The sequence below is a fragment of the Pteropus alecto genome, unplaced genomic scaffold (genome assembly GCF_000325575.1).
Source record: "Pteropus alecto unplaced genomic scaffold, ASM32557v1 scaffold69, whole genome shotgun sequence".
NCBI classification, from domain to species: domain Eukaryota; kingdom Metazoa; phylum Chordata; class Mammalia; order Chiroptera; family Pteropodidae; genus Pteropus; species Pteropus alecto.
In genome coordinates, this window is record NW_006494610.1 from 3,594,171 (window position 1) to 3,608,465 (window position 14,295).

Here is a 14,295-nt window from a genome sequence, read left to right on the forward strand (position 1 = left end):
CTGCCTTTTATTTTTTGTCTTAATTCATTCCTAGGTACAGAGAAGTGTATTATATTTTGTGAAGACAGCAATGTTTGTTTTGTTTTTTCGTTAGAAGTGACTGTGTTGCATATTGCCTTTAAAAATGGGAATCAAGAGGAAGCTGTAGAAAGTCATCTTTATCTGTATTTTCTCATCTCTCTAGAGCAACTCTTTATTATTTACATAATAAAAACTTGATAATATGAATGATGTCCCAATTTTAAAAATAAATATTCTTAGAAATATGACTGGCATCTAACAGTGGTTATTTCTGGTTGATGGGAACATAGCAGGTGTTTATTTTCTTTGTATGTTTCTGTGTTTTCTAAACTTTTCACACTGAATATGTATTTTGCTTTGTAATCAGAAAACAAAACATTAAATATTGTTTTAAAGCCAACATATGAGGAAAATAAAGCTTAATAATTTTTAGGTTTATGATAGAAAATAAAGCTATTTTGGAGCAAGTAACTTATGAAGAATTATTTTTAAATTTACTTTGAGGCCATTGATTCACCAGGACGTGGGACGGTGTGATGCTGTTGAGAGCACAGAGAGGGGCTGAGTAAAATGAATTATTACTGGCCAGTTTTTCTTTCTGTGAAGTTTGGAGATGGGTGGGGAGGCATCAGTTTTTATTCTGATTTCTGCTTATAAGTTTTTCAGATTTATCATTACTTCTCAGGAGCTAACAAGGGAAGTGTAACAAGGTCATGATGACATGCTTTGGAGTTAGGCAGACTTAGTCCCTCATCTTAGTTCTGTAGGTCAGCTGTTTGACGTTGGAGATTACTTAGATCTTTGTCAGTTTCCTTATATAGGAAAACTCTACCTTATAAGGTGGTGGACAGCATTGAGATATTTGTAAAGAACTTAGCACAAGTCCTGGAATATGTTAATCAATAATGAGTAGCAGCTGTTGTCACCATCACAATCATCTACCGAATCTGGGATTTCAGACATACATATATATGAATTGGTTTTATAGAATTACTCCGTATCTCAACTATTTGTCAGCACCTTAGGTTGCAGGTGACAGCAACCCAGCTCAGATCAGTTTAAGCTCAAAAGCAGGGTGTTTATTAGATGTGTTTCTGGCATAGTTCAAAGAATTGGTTGAAATATGGGACAGCCCTGGGGACCTCAGACCTTTGGGCATTTTTACTTCATTGGGGATGATTAAAATAGCTACAAACAAATTCTTTGGTAATTTTAGTATCTGTGCATTTTGAGATTATCATAGGTGATTGTCTTTCTCTTGAGTATTGGTTAGATTTTCCTGTTTGTTTTTTTTTTCCGTATATCAAATAATTTGGATTGTATTCTGGACATTTAAAACATTGTGTCATTGAGCTTATAGAACACAGAACAGATTGATGGTTGTCAGAGGCGGAGGGTGGGGGTTGGGTAAATGGGTGAAGGGTGTCAAAAGGTACAAACTTCCAGTTATAAAATAAATAAATCATGGGGATGTAATGTACAACATGATGAATATAGTTAATAATACTGTATTGTATATTTGAAAGTTGCTAAGTGAGTAGATATTAAAAGTGCTCATTGAAAGAAAAAAATTTATGTCTATGTTTGTATGATGATGGATGTTAACCTGATTTATTGTGGTAATAATTTCACAATATATACAAATAGTGAATCATTATATTGTGTACCTGAAACAGGTATAATGTTGTATGTCAGTTACATCTCAATTTTAAAATATTATGTTGTGAGACTGGTTCTTTTTAAATCCTCTGTAGAGTTTTTTGTTTATTTTAGTAGGCAGTTGACCCAGTTAGGTTTAGACTATAGATCTGGTGGTTCTAGTGTTAATTCAGTTTTCAAAACTTTTGCTATTGTTTGTTGGGGATGGGAGGAGTCCTCTGCCCTTTGCTTGAGCCATTCAGGGCTTAGTCAGGGTGATGGTTTGTACTGTAGTCAAGTTCCCCCTGACTGTGCTTTGAATTTTTAATTCTATTCCACACATTCCCAGCTCAAGGGTGAGCCTGGGGCTCACATTGGTTCATATCAGAGCTAGTTTCCCTTCTCCATCACTCTGGGATATTTTCTCAGGGACTCCTTTTTATATTTCCTTTGGTCAGAAAGATGGATTACTGCATAGTTTTAGCCTATGTGGTTTTTGGCAGTTTTACCTGGGGTGAGGTGACAAGAGAAAGAAGGGAGAAAAAGAATAAAAAGGATTTCTCCAGAACTCTGCACAGCAGGGACCCTTGTTCCAGTTCCTTTGTCCAGAGAGACAGGTTTTCTCTTGGGGTGTCAGGTGCTTACATCGCTGTGGTGCCATCGGTGCAGTTGTACAACCAGCGCTGGACTTGGGGCAGGGCTGGAAGGAAAAGGAGAAAAAAAGAGAAGCACTTGGTTTCCCCTTCACCATTATCCAGCTAACAGGGAGGGCTTTTCTTGGTCCTTTGGCCAGAAAGATGAGATTATCTTGGAGTTTTTTCAGGACAGTTTCCTGATTTGGCACACTTTCAACTCAAAGCCAGGCGATAAAGGAAGAAAATAAACAGCAAATTCACTACCATTGTTATTCAAGTTTTAACTTTCTACCCCAGTTCACCTGCTGTTATTTATTCTGCAGAGTCTTGATTTTTGTATTTTGTGCTGTGTGGGAAAGGGAGGCTCCATCTTGGCTGGCACCAGTGAGTAGTTTACTGAAATTGGCCAGGTGACATGTCCATATTAAGGCCTGGCATCCTGTGATTGACTGCCCAATCAGAATTGCATGGCATCCTAGAAAGTTCTCCAAAGGGTAATGAGGGCAAGAAGCAAGCTGTTACCGGAAGAAGTGAAAAAAGATGCAAGCTAGACAAGAACAACATGTATCTATTCTTTTTTTTAGTTTTTTAAAGTTTTTTATTTTTTTGTCTTTTAGGTGAGGCAACCCTTGGTTGACCTCACAGATTGCAAGGACCTTGTCAGTTTATAATTCCTTATTTTTTTTTTTTTAATTTTTATGCCTGTAGCACCTGGTCTTTCTAGGTGGTCTCCCACCCAAGTACTAACCAGGCCCGACCCTGCTTAGCTTCCGAGATCAGACAGAATCAGGCTTGTTCAGGGTAGAATGGCCAAAGACTTGTTCTTTCTGAATAAAAAGAAAATCTTCTAATAGATATTTTAAGTTGTTTTCTGTGAGTGTAGTTATGACAATAGATGTTATTAAGATTATACTATTTAAAAAAATTCTGTTAATTTGAGAGATTCTTATATGGTCCGTTCAGTGTTAAAGAACTTAAATAACTAGCCTATTTTTATTTAGCTCACAAAATTTGCAGGCAAAAACATGATTTGCATGTCAAAATTTTCAGAGCCACTTATCACCTATGCTATTACTGTAGACACTCTTTACAAGTAAAGCTCTATTTCAAGTGGAAGCATTGATGATTATTAGCTTTTGACTCTAAATTGTATTTTATAAATCTTTTCTGTGTGGACTCTGCCAGCGGCTTAGCTGGATTCTCTTTCCTGAGCCAAATTATGAAGTCAGCAAAGTGTTCTGTCATAGCTTCTTCACCTTCTTGTTCTCTTTCTCCCATTTGATTAGTCCCAGTTTTTTCATCACTTTGTGGCAGAAGAAGGCTTTTATCTGCCTGCTCCCACAGTACTTAAGCTCTGGGTCTTTTCTGACCCAGAGATGTCTCGTGACCTTTACCCTGAAAGCCTTGCAAGATGATTGACACCCTTCAGAGAAACTAATTAGACTGAAGTACTAATGCATTGATAATGGAAGTCCTTCAGTGATAAGTCCTACAACGTACTTTATTCTGAAGTCAGGAGAAATATGAACACTTTCTTTTTTTTTTAGGTCTTGGCAAAGCAACTACCTGAACTTAGGGGAAGTAAAACATTTTAACTATAGAAAATATAAAATCGTGAAAGAGAAAATAAAATTCTCTATATTCAACACTCAGTTCACTACTCTCAGTCCTTTATTACACACACCTATAGTCATGTTTACGTGTGTTGATTACATACTGCACCCACCTTATACACTTAAAAGAGTTCAGACATTGTTTCATAACCTTTATATTACTTAAATATGTCATAAATATTTTTGTCAGCAAATATAGCATTGGTATCATTTTAGAACAGACTATATAAAATTTCATCATGAGTATACAATAATTTATTAACCAGTCTTTTATTGTTGCACATTTAGATTGTTTTTAAGTTTTTACTATTTTAAATAATGTTAAGATACAAACCTATTATGATTTCTTGGGTTACGTTCCTAGAAGTGGAAGTAGAATTGATGTGTCACAGGGTATATTTAATACATTTCTGAAACTTTTGATGCAGTTTCTCCTGGTGCTTATTAAATAGTAAGTAGTTGCTCAAATTTACAGAAGTAAAGGTATCTTTTCACATTCAGCCTGATTTCCTATAGAAAAATGTGTAGTTTATATATATACAGATAAGCTTGCAACCATATGTAATTAGTCATAACAAGTAGATTTTCAAAGATTTGGTTTTTTCCACTTTTGGAAGTTGGACTTTTACAGACCGTTTTACAGTTTTAATTTGGATTAGGTGTGCGTGCGCATGTGCGCGCGTGCACGCACACACATACACACACAAAGATCTTCCCACCCAAGAACCCATTAAGAGGTAGATTGACTCTGCCTACCGTGTCATAGGAAGTTCTGTGTTATGAAGTGGTAAATATCTTTTGTCTAGATGTTATACAATAGAGATCAGTATCATCTTCAGACTGGCCTAGAGGGGCCCCTTTACATTGGTCTTTGCTGTAAAGGGCCCCACTTTGGTCCTCTTTCAGCTGTGTTCTTCCTCCTGCTTTGCAGTCTGCGGGCCAAGGAGATGTGCCCACCTGGAGGTTGTGTCCCCCTTCCCCTCACCCTTTTATGCCATACTGTAGGTAGCATGACTTTGAAATTACATTCTTAAAAGGTCCAGGTCTGTTTCCAGGGCCTTCATGGGCTTTTCTCAGGTCCATCCTTCTGACCATAGACTGTATTATTGTGGGAGGGGCACTGACAGAACTTTGATGTGCAGCTGGGGCCACCACTTGTTGTGAGAAGGCTGTTTGGGGTGTGAGGTGGGTATAAAATAGGATGGGAGTATTTATACTCTTGCCCTTGCCCTGCAGATGTCAGATATGGGCCTGAAAGACAGGGCTTTGTTGTTATACAGATTTCCTTATGTTATTACAAGGTATGAGCAGAGAGAGCTTCCAGGCAGAGAAAAAGTCAAGGCCTGGAGGCCAGAAAGAGTATAGCATATTTGATCCCATTATTTCAATATTTCATATATGAAGAGATTGAGATATGAAACTTGAAGAAGCAGAGGGAGAATGAATCAAGAAAGGCCTTTTATGCTATGTTAAAATTATTGACTTTATCCTCAGGCCAATTGGACATTGTTGTAGAGTTTTGAGTAGGGATGACATAATTAGAACTGGCTGCAGTGTCATGAATGTGGGCAAGAGCAGAAGAGGCATGCCAGTTAGGCTGTTGGTGGTCGTCATCCAGGAAGCAGAAAGTGGTGATTAAAATATGTTAGTGGCCATGAGGACGGAGGTTCGACACTTGCCTACTGTGTAGGGTGATGCTGTGGATCAATTAAAGTAGGATAATGTTATGAAAATTATTTTGGAAAGCTTAAAGGATTATGCAATAATCCTTTATTACATAATAAAAATAACAATTAATAAAAATAACAATCGTATTGTGGGTAAAGATTACATTCCAGCTAATCTCAATTCTGTGGTAAGCAGATATGAAAATCAGTTGAAATGATATGGGTAATGCTTCTAATGTGAGGCGTCACATCCACTGAAGGCTCCTTTGGGAGAGCAGAAATGTGGCTCTGCAAGTCTTTGGGGGTGGTGGTTCAAGTTGGAGTTAGCTGGGCTTGGGTTTCAGTGTGGATGGGCAAGTGTCCCTGAGGTGGATTTCATCATTCACTATGTAGCTCACATATCTTCTGTTTTCAGTAAGATGTCTTTCCTTCCATTTTCTGTGCTGATGTTCCTGAATCTGTAACCTTCCTAGTTCAGTTTTTTCCAGCAGAAATAATTCTTGTCTCTTGTCATCATGTGGTAGGAAATTGGAGGGGTCTATATTCTCAAACAGATATTCATTCGATCTTTCTGTTTGTAGATTTTATTTGCTTTCTGAGATATTTGGTGCCTTTAATTCTGAGAGTTTCTGCAAGTCAAATCAGCTTTCTTCTTGTTATCATCTGCTTACGTAGCCCTCAGTTTTCAGGTTTTCTTGCTTTCATGAGTCAATAAACCTAACCTTATACTTTCCATCTCCCCCCAAAAAATAATTGACACCTGAATCTAGCGTCATTTTCAATTCTCTATTTTTTGTCATCTCATAACATTTTTATTTCTTCACTCTCTGCTCCCTTTAGAAACAACTCTTTTACAGGTTTGTAGGGAGCAGAGATAAACATATATTAATTCAGCAAGTTTAAATGTAATTAAACAATCAAATAATGATTGTGCGTGTTTAAAGATGTTTTTGTATAAGAGCACACATTTTCCTCAGTATCTTCTATGGTTTTCAAATTAATATTTCTAATATTGATATTATTATAGATTGTCTAGCCACAGTTTTCTTCAAAAAAATCTAAGTTTATTTCACTGTTTTCATAGGTAGACTTGTTTTAGAATGTTCTTCTTCTTTTTCTTTTTTTTGAAACCTTCCCTGACAAGTGCGTGCCAGTGCAGGAGGCAGCTGGTTTCCCTTGATCAAGAACAGTGAAAATGTGAGATATAAAGTATAATACCACAAGCATAGATTTTTCTTTCGAAGAGTAAGAGGAACCTGATGTGCAGAGAGTTGAGTTGCTTGGGGCCTTAAATTTATCACTGGCAGAGGTGAGATTGGGATCTAGGCCTGTTGTTCCCAGGTCATTCCCTACCCCTTCAGAAGCTTGGATTGAGAGCCATAGGAGGAAAATGGTCTAAGCTGGGTTTTTCTCAAGAAACCCTGTGCACTTTCATTCACACTAACATGTAAGTCTCATGAGAGCAGGACTATTTTGTTCACTTTGGGATCCCTAGCATCTACATAGTGACACATGGGAGGTGCTTCATAAATAGATATCGAATTACAGATTGAATTGAATATCGTTAAGACCTTGTTTATTTACAAAGATAGACACTGAACTCAGGTTTAAAACATGAACTTTTCCAAAATAATTTCTAAGAAGCAATAGTATCTGCAAATGCAGAGAAAAGGATGTATCATAAATAGATCAGATACATATTACTTTACTTAGCCCTAGGTTCCCATGGTAACTTCAGGTTCCTTTTATAAAAGAAATATCTGAATAGAAATATTTCTGCATAGTGCCACTGTGCTCATGTACTTCATAATGTAAGGTAAGGAAGTTTTTGTTGTAAGTTGTTTATATGTCTGCATTAAGTATTCTCATGCTTTTGACCTTCTCATATTGTAGGATGAGTACGTTCACTCATTGGAATTGGAGTTAAAATATTTGTGCCATGCACTATAGTATCATGCTTTCTACCATTTTCCTGCTTGCTGTCTTGCTCTCTCAAATAAGGGTGCAAAGCACTTTGCTGAGCACTTAAATTTGAGGATATTTCTCCCAGAGGAATTGCAGGCTCATCATATACAAGACTATGCTGTTCTCAACATTCCACATAAATATTCAAAGGAAAGTTACATGAAGAAAATGAATTACATTGCTACTTTTTATCCCTTCTCTCTGTTCTCTTAGGTATCAGCACTTTCTTTTTTTGAGGCAGAGGTCTACCACCTCTACTGCTTTTGATTCTGTACTAGAACTTGTGGTCATCTCCTGGGTCAAGTCATAATTGACTACAGAGGATAGGCGGGGAGCATCAGGGAGCTGATTTTCTCATTGGTCAGCCACTGACATGTAAAGACCAGGCAGCTTTATTTGTTCTTTCATTAGTTTACTCGCTCGCTCGCTCACTCGCTCGCTCACTCACACACCCACCCACTCTCTTACCTACTTACCTCTCTATCATCTTTAGGCTAATGTATTTCACTGCATATCTTCAGGCATATTATCTTCAGACTTGATCTTACTGTTTATCACACCCTGTTAAAAACCACTATTTATGACGGAACTGGTAATCACTAGAACAGTTATAAACCCTGCCTATCTTTCAGGGCTTTCTCCTCAAAGCCTTTTTAAGGAGTTCTAGCTCACAGAAATTTCTTCTGACTCTGAAATCATAATAGTATGAGGTCACATTATGCACATTCTACTTAAGTTTTCTAAAAAACATGGCCTTTAAAATGCAAGCTATCTGGGAGAGGAAAAAAAATGGCATAGATGATAGAGGCTCTGTTCATCCCTCTGGGGACCAAATCAAAGTTGTGACGGAAACAAGGAGTAGCAGCAGGGAAAAATCACCTGGGATCTAGAGGAACAAGCCATACAACTAGGGAGAAGTCCAAGAAAGCACCCTGCAATGGCAGAAGGTAGGATGGGGCGAGGACGTGGGGCTGCCTGGTCCCGAGTGGCTGAGTGAGATGGAGGCTGCAGCAGAGGCCTCCTAAAGGGCCTGCATCTGTGAGCGGATTTTTGCTGTGACAGACCTGTTTGCTCTGAGCACCAGTGCCAATTAGGTTGCACACAGGGGCCCCCAGGAACTAACAGGGAGACATTGTTGGAGTGAGGGCTGAGGCGAGATGCACTCTGTACAGAAGTGCCAGTGGTATCCATTGTTCTCTGTTGAGCCCTCCCCTGTCTCAGTGTGCTGACACAGCGCCACCATAGCCGAGATGTCATCAAACTGGATAACAGAGGTCGCTCAGCTCAGAGGAGTCCATGAAACCCTGCTTCCCCCAACTCGCGGCCCCACCCAAGCCACATCCAGGTATATCCTCAGTGAGTCAGGTGCTCCATGCTGAACATCACCTAGACTCACACTGGAGGCAGCTGGCCTCGGTTTCTGGTGTGGCCTTTTGAGGTAACTATTAGCACAACATCTGTAGATTGCTGGCTGAATCTTAACAGGTGGCACTGGAGAGACAGAGGCTTGGGCTAAGTTTGTCCCGCAGTTGACTCCCTCTCAGGACTGTGCCACCTGACACCTACTTCACAAATCCACACTAAGAAGACCGGGAGACTTAGGAACTTTGCTGAGTACATAGAAACAGATACAGAAAGGCAGCCAAAATGGAAAGACAAAGAAGCAGAAACTATATGAGAGAACAGAACAGAGATGGAGTCAAGTAAGTTATCTAACAGTTGCAGAGTTCAAAACACTGGTTATAAAGATGCTCAATGAACTTTTGGGAAGGGTAGATAAATTCAGTGAGAACTTCATTAAAAAAAAACATAAAAATGGAAATGGAAATTATAAAGGGAACCAGTCTGAAATGAAGAATACATGATCTGAGATGAGAAGTATATTAAATGGAATAAACAAAGGAATAAACAAAGTGAATAAAGAAAAGGATCAAATGCCCTATCTAGAGGATGGGAAAGCAAGGACACACAATCAGAATGGCAAGGGATGAGATGCCAAGACTATAAAAATAAGGAGGAAATGGGACACTTTTAAGGGTCCAAAATCTGTGTGATCGGCATATCTGAAGAAAATCAAGATGTTGAACATCTGTTTGAAGAAGTAGTGATGGAAAGCTTCACTAACCTGCTGAAGGAAATGGACATAAAACCCTAGGAAGCTCAGAGAATCCCCAAAACCAGGGATCCAAAGAGGCCCACACCAAGACACATGATAATTAAAATGCCAAAGGTTAAAGAATATGAAAAGCAACAAGAGAAAAACAGATAGTTACTTATAAAGGAAAACTCATAAGACTGGCAGCTGATTTCTCAAAAGAAACTATACAGTACAGAAGAGCTTGGCAAAAAATATTCGACGTAATGAAGACCCAGGATATACAACCAAGAATACTTTATCCAGCAAAGCTATCATTTAGAGTTGAAGGGTAGATAAAGAGCTTCCCAGACAAAAATAAACTAAAGGAATTTATCACCACCAAGCCAGTATTACAAGAAATATTGGAGGGACTTCTTTAAGAAGAAAAAACATGTATCAAAAACAAGAATAAAGAATGGTAACAACTACCTTCCTATCAATAAGTACCTCAAATGGAAAAGAATTAAATGTTCCAACTAAAAGATAAAGTGGAGATGAATGGATAAGAAAACAAGACCCCTACATGTTGCTTCTAAGAGACTCACTTCAGATTAAAAGACATACACAGACTAAAAGGAAGGGGATGGAAAAAGATATTGCTTTGATGGATGTAGAAGGTATTTAAATCAGACAGAGAAAGATAAACACTATATGATTTCACTTATATGCGGAATCTAAGGACTAAAAAGAACAAACTAATCAAAAACAGACTCACAAATATAGTGGACAATTTGGTGATGGCCGGGGGGTGGAGGGAGGTTGGGGCACTGGGATAATGGGGTGAAGAGTTAAAGAAGTACAAATTAGTAGCTTATGGATGGTCACGGGGATGGGGAGCACAACATACGGAATGCAGTTAGCATTAATACGTTGGCTAGGTGGAGGGTCAGGGGAGGGAGAGGGCAATTGGGGGCATTGTTTTACAAACTGTATAGATGTCTAACCAATGTACTCTATATTTGAAACTAATTAAAATAAGTAAAATTTAAAAATGCAAGCTATCTGCTTGGTAAGAAATAGGTATCAGGGGGTTTAAGAAAAAATTGGCTGTGATGAGTTTTTTGAGAAGTGGTACAACATTGTAATTTATAGGAGTTTTAAGGCATTTTTATTGGTAATTTTCACTAGATAGAATTTTTACTTGCACATTAACTTGTGATGATACTCTTGCTTTGGAGCCATTAAACTTTATGCTTTCTAATAAAATTATAGGTTTTTGTGTGTGTGTGTATATGTGTGTTCTCTCTATCCCAACAAAATCATAAGCTTATTGAGTGCAGAGACTGTGCTATATTTATTTTAAATCTTCCCCATAGCACTTAGGCTATAGAACTTGTGAAATAATTGAGTGTCACATAGTAAAGAGTGATATATAATGTTAATATATAAAAACAATATACATTGATATAGACATAAATTATATATGATATGTGTTAATATATGTATATTGCTAATATGTCGAGATATCTATATATACATGTTTTTATAGATGTGATTTATTTGAAACATTGTCTAACCTATATGTAGTTAAACTATAATAATTGTCATCATAATTGAAGATGATATCCTAGATTTCCTGTGAGCACCACATAGTAGTGTAAATGACTTTTGTGTTTGGGAGTTTCACAGAAAACCAGAGCTGGTCAGTAGTTAAAGTGGTGAAAACATATTTTTTCACACGCTTTTGCAATAGAGGAAAAAAGACCTCAGTACAGAACTGGGCCACATTCCAATATAACATGGACAAATGGAGATTTATCGGCAAGGAGCAGGGTGAGGGTCAGTGGATGTAAAATTACTAAGAAAAAACATCAGGGCTATGGGGGGAATTCTGCTAAACTGACTTGACAGGATTCTTGCTAAAACTGGGTGATGCAAAGATGAATACAGAAGCCCAAAGGCCAAGGCTTCTTTGGGAAGAGTTCAGAGGAGCCTTGACTAAGGGGTAGTCGAGGAGAGAGTTTTTGTCAGGGGGTACTGTGGACATCCAGTAAGATGACACACTTTGTGTTTCTGTTATTTGAGAGTTTGTGCCTATATCTTTATTTGTGAGTGAGTGAGTGAGAGAGTGAGTGAGTGTGTGTGTGTGTGTGTGTGTGTGTGTGTGTGGTGTCCCATGATTTCTATTGAAGGAGTTTTCTCTTAATTATTTAGTGATGAGAAGTAATTATTCTCTATTTTTCTTTGGTTGTTTCCTGATTCCCACATATTTACGATGTAATGTTTTCAAGGAATCCATCATTTTATTATCTGGGGCAGTGTTTGGCATTCTTTGATTTTCAGACAAGTCTGAATAACTACCATCTTTTGAGTGGGATAGGGCCAGGCACTTATTCCAGTTTACAGTTTGGAGAGTGGCTTGTGCGTGGATGTTGTGTTGTTAGAATGTGCTCTGACTCTTATCAATATATTTGCTGATAAACTGTCAGGAAACCTGAAATGTAGGAAAAATTGTCAGGAATTATCTCCCTTGTCAGGAAAAATTTGAAACATGTTGAAATAGGCAGAAAAGATTTGACTTCGGGTGGTGAACACACAATGCAATATACATATGATGTATTATTGACTTGTACACTTGAAACCTATATAATTTTATTAACCAATGTCACCCAAATAAGTTTAATAAAATAAATAAAATAAAAGCAATCCTGACCAGAAAACAAAAGAAATAGAGATGACCGGGTGTCATGTTTTAGTGCACCTTTCTAAATGATCAGTTTCTATAGTGGCCTGCACTTTTCTTAATCTTTAAACTATTTTACAATATTGTGAGTGTAGGAAACTGATAATAATCTAAATGATTCTTGTCCATTGAAATGAAATGCATTTTATCCTTTCGAATGCTATTGATTTTTATGCTCTGGATATTTATCAGTTCTGCATCTCTTAGTTAATTCATTTCACTTTTCTGATTGCCTGTTTATGTGTATTCTTTGAATTCTCCTTTGATTTGGTGATACTGTATTAGTGATTGACTTGCTAATTAATGACTTAAAACCTTTGACATTTATTAATTTTATATTTGTATGACAAAAATTTTACCTTTTCTTTTTAATTGTTCCTTAAGACCTAGAAAATTCTCATTTCCAAGGGATCAGTTTAAGTGCTCAGTATTTACTTGAGTCGGTGGCTAGGGTTTTGGGCTATTATCTGTAAATCTGAAAACGTAAATGCTTTAATTCTCTCTATTCAGTACCTTGAATACCACTCAGAATATTTTGGGAGCATATGTTGTATCTTTAGTGATTTTATTACATCACAATATTTATTAAATTTTTGCTATGGATTTATGGGTTGTTTTCAGAAACAATTTTTTAAAATTATTATTTGTTAGCAGCCCAGATGAAATAACCTATTATATAATTTAAAATAAAACCCATCTGGCTTGGGCTGCAGTTTAAATCTCTGACTCAAGTGCTGCTCTGTGCGTGAAATAGGTTTGCATTTAAGTATTTTGAAATTATAAACACATTAAAGCTTTTTTATAAAATTCCAAGAATCTTGTGAGTTAACAATACCATGGCCCTTTTGAGTTCAAGGGTAATCTAGAGGAGACAAATAGGATAAAAAATCTTAAGAAAATTATTTGGCATATGATATCCATCATTAAGTCAGAATACTGTACTATACCTTTACCCTGTTCTTATTGCTTTTCTCTTCTCATAACTAGCAACCTGAATATCACATTAGTAGTGGTCGAGGACAGTTGTTGAGCTTACCTGTTTTATTCAGAGGCCCTGCTTCATTTGAAATTCATGCCAGACTTCTCAGCATCATTATTTTGCAAGGATGATAACAAATTACCTGAATTTTACATATGAGGGCCCGGATCTTAGTGGGATATGGAAATAGGAAAGACTTCCTAATACAAATAACTGAAAAAAGAGAGCCATTATGCAAGTACATGGCTATTCAAGGTCATTCTACAATAGGGGGTTGTGATAGGCTGAATAATGTCCCCCTCAACCTCCTCAAATAGCCAAGTTCTGGAATATTCATGGAACCTGTGAATGTTACCTTGTAAGACAGAAAAGAGCTTTGAATATGTGAATAAGAATCTTGAGATGGGAGATTTTCTGGGTGGGCCTTAAATGCAATCACAAGGGGAAGAGAAAGAAGGCAGTATACCCACAGAGGCAGAGATTGGAGTGATGCAGCCATGAACCAACAAATGCTGGTAGCCACCAGCAGCTGGAAGAGATAAGGAATAGATTCTCCCCTAGAGCCTCCAGAAGGTTCTGGCTTAGTCCTCCAGAATTGTGGAAAAAAAAAAATTTCAGTTGTTTTAAGTTGCTAAATTTGTGGTTATTTGTTACAGCAGTCATAGGAAAACTAATACAGATTTTGCTACCTGGAATTGGGGAGCTGTTTTAACAAATGCCTAAAAATGTGAAAATGGCTTTAGAACTGGTTAATAAACAAAAACTGGAATAATTTTGAAGCACTTGATATAAAAAGTCTAGATTGCCTAGAACAGACTGTTGGTAGAAATATGAATGTTAAAGACTACCAATGAGGACTAAGGAAGAAGTGAGGAGCACAATAGAAAAAGCCTATATTGACTTACAGAATATGTAATATGTCATGAACAGAATGTTGGTAGAAATATTAAAGGTGCT

At 37.3% G+C, this 14,295-nt stretch overlaps 1 protein-coding gene and 1 pseudogene across 1 annotated transcript in view; one reads left to right on the top strand and one right to left on the bottom strand.

Annotated features, from left to right (window-relative positions):
* KIAA1324L (KIAA1324 like) overlaps window positions 1–14,295 on the top strand; it is a 230,555-nt gene that overhangs the window by 134,593 nt on the left and 81,667 nt on the right. The window lies entirely within an intron of this gene.
* On the bottom strand, window positions 2,994–3,112 carry LOC112474063 (annotated as a pseudogene).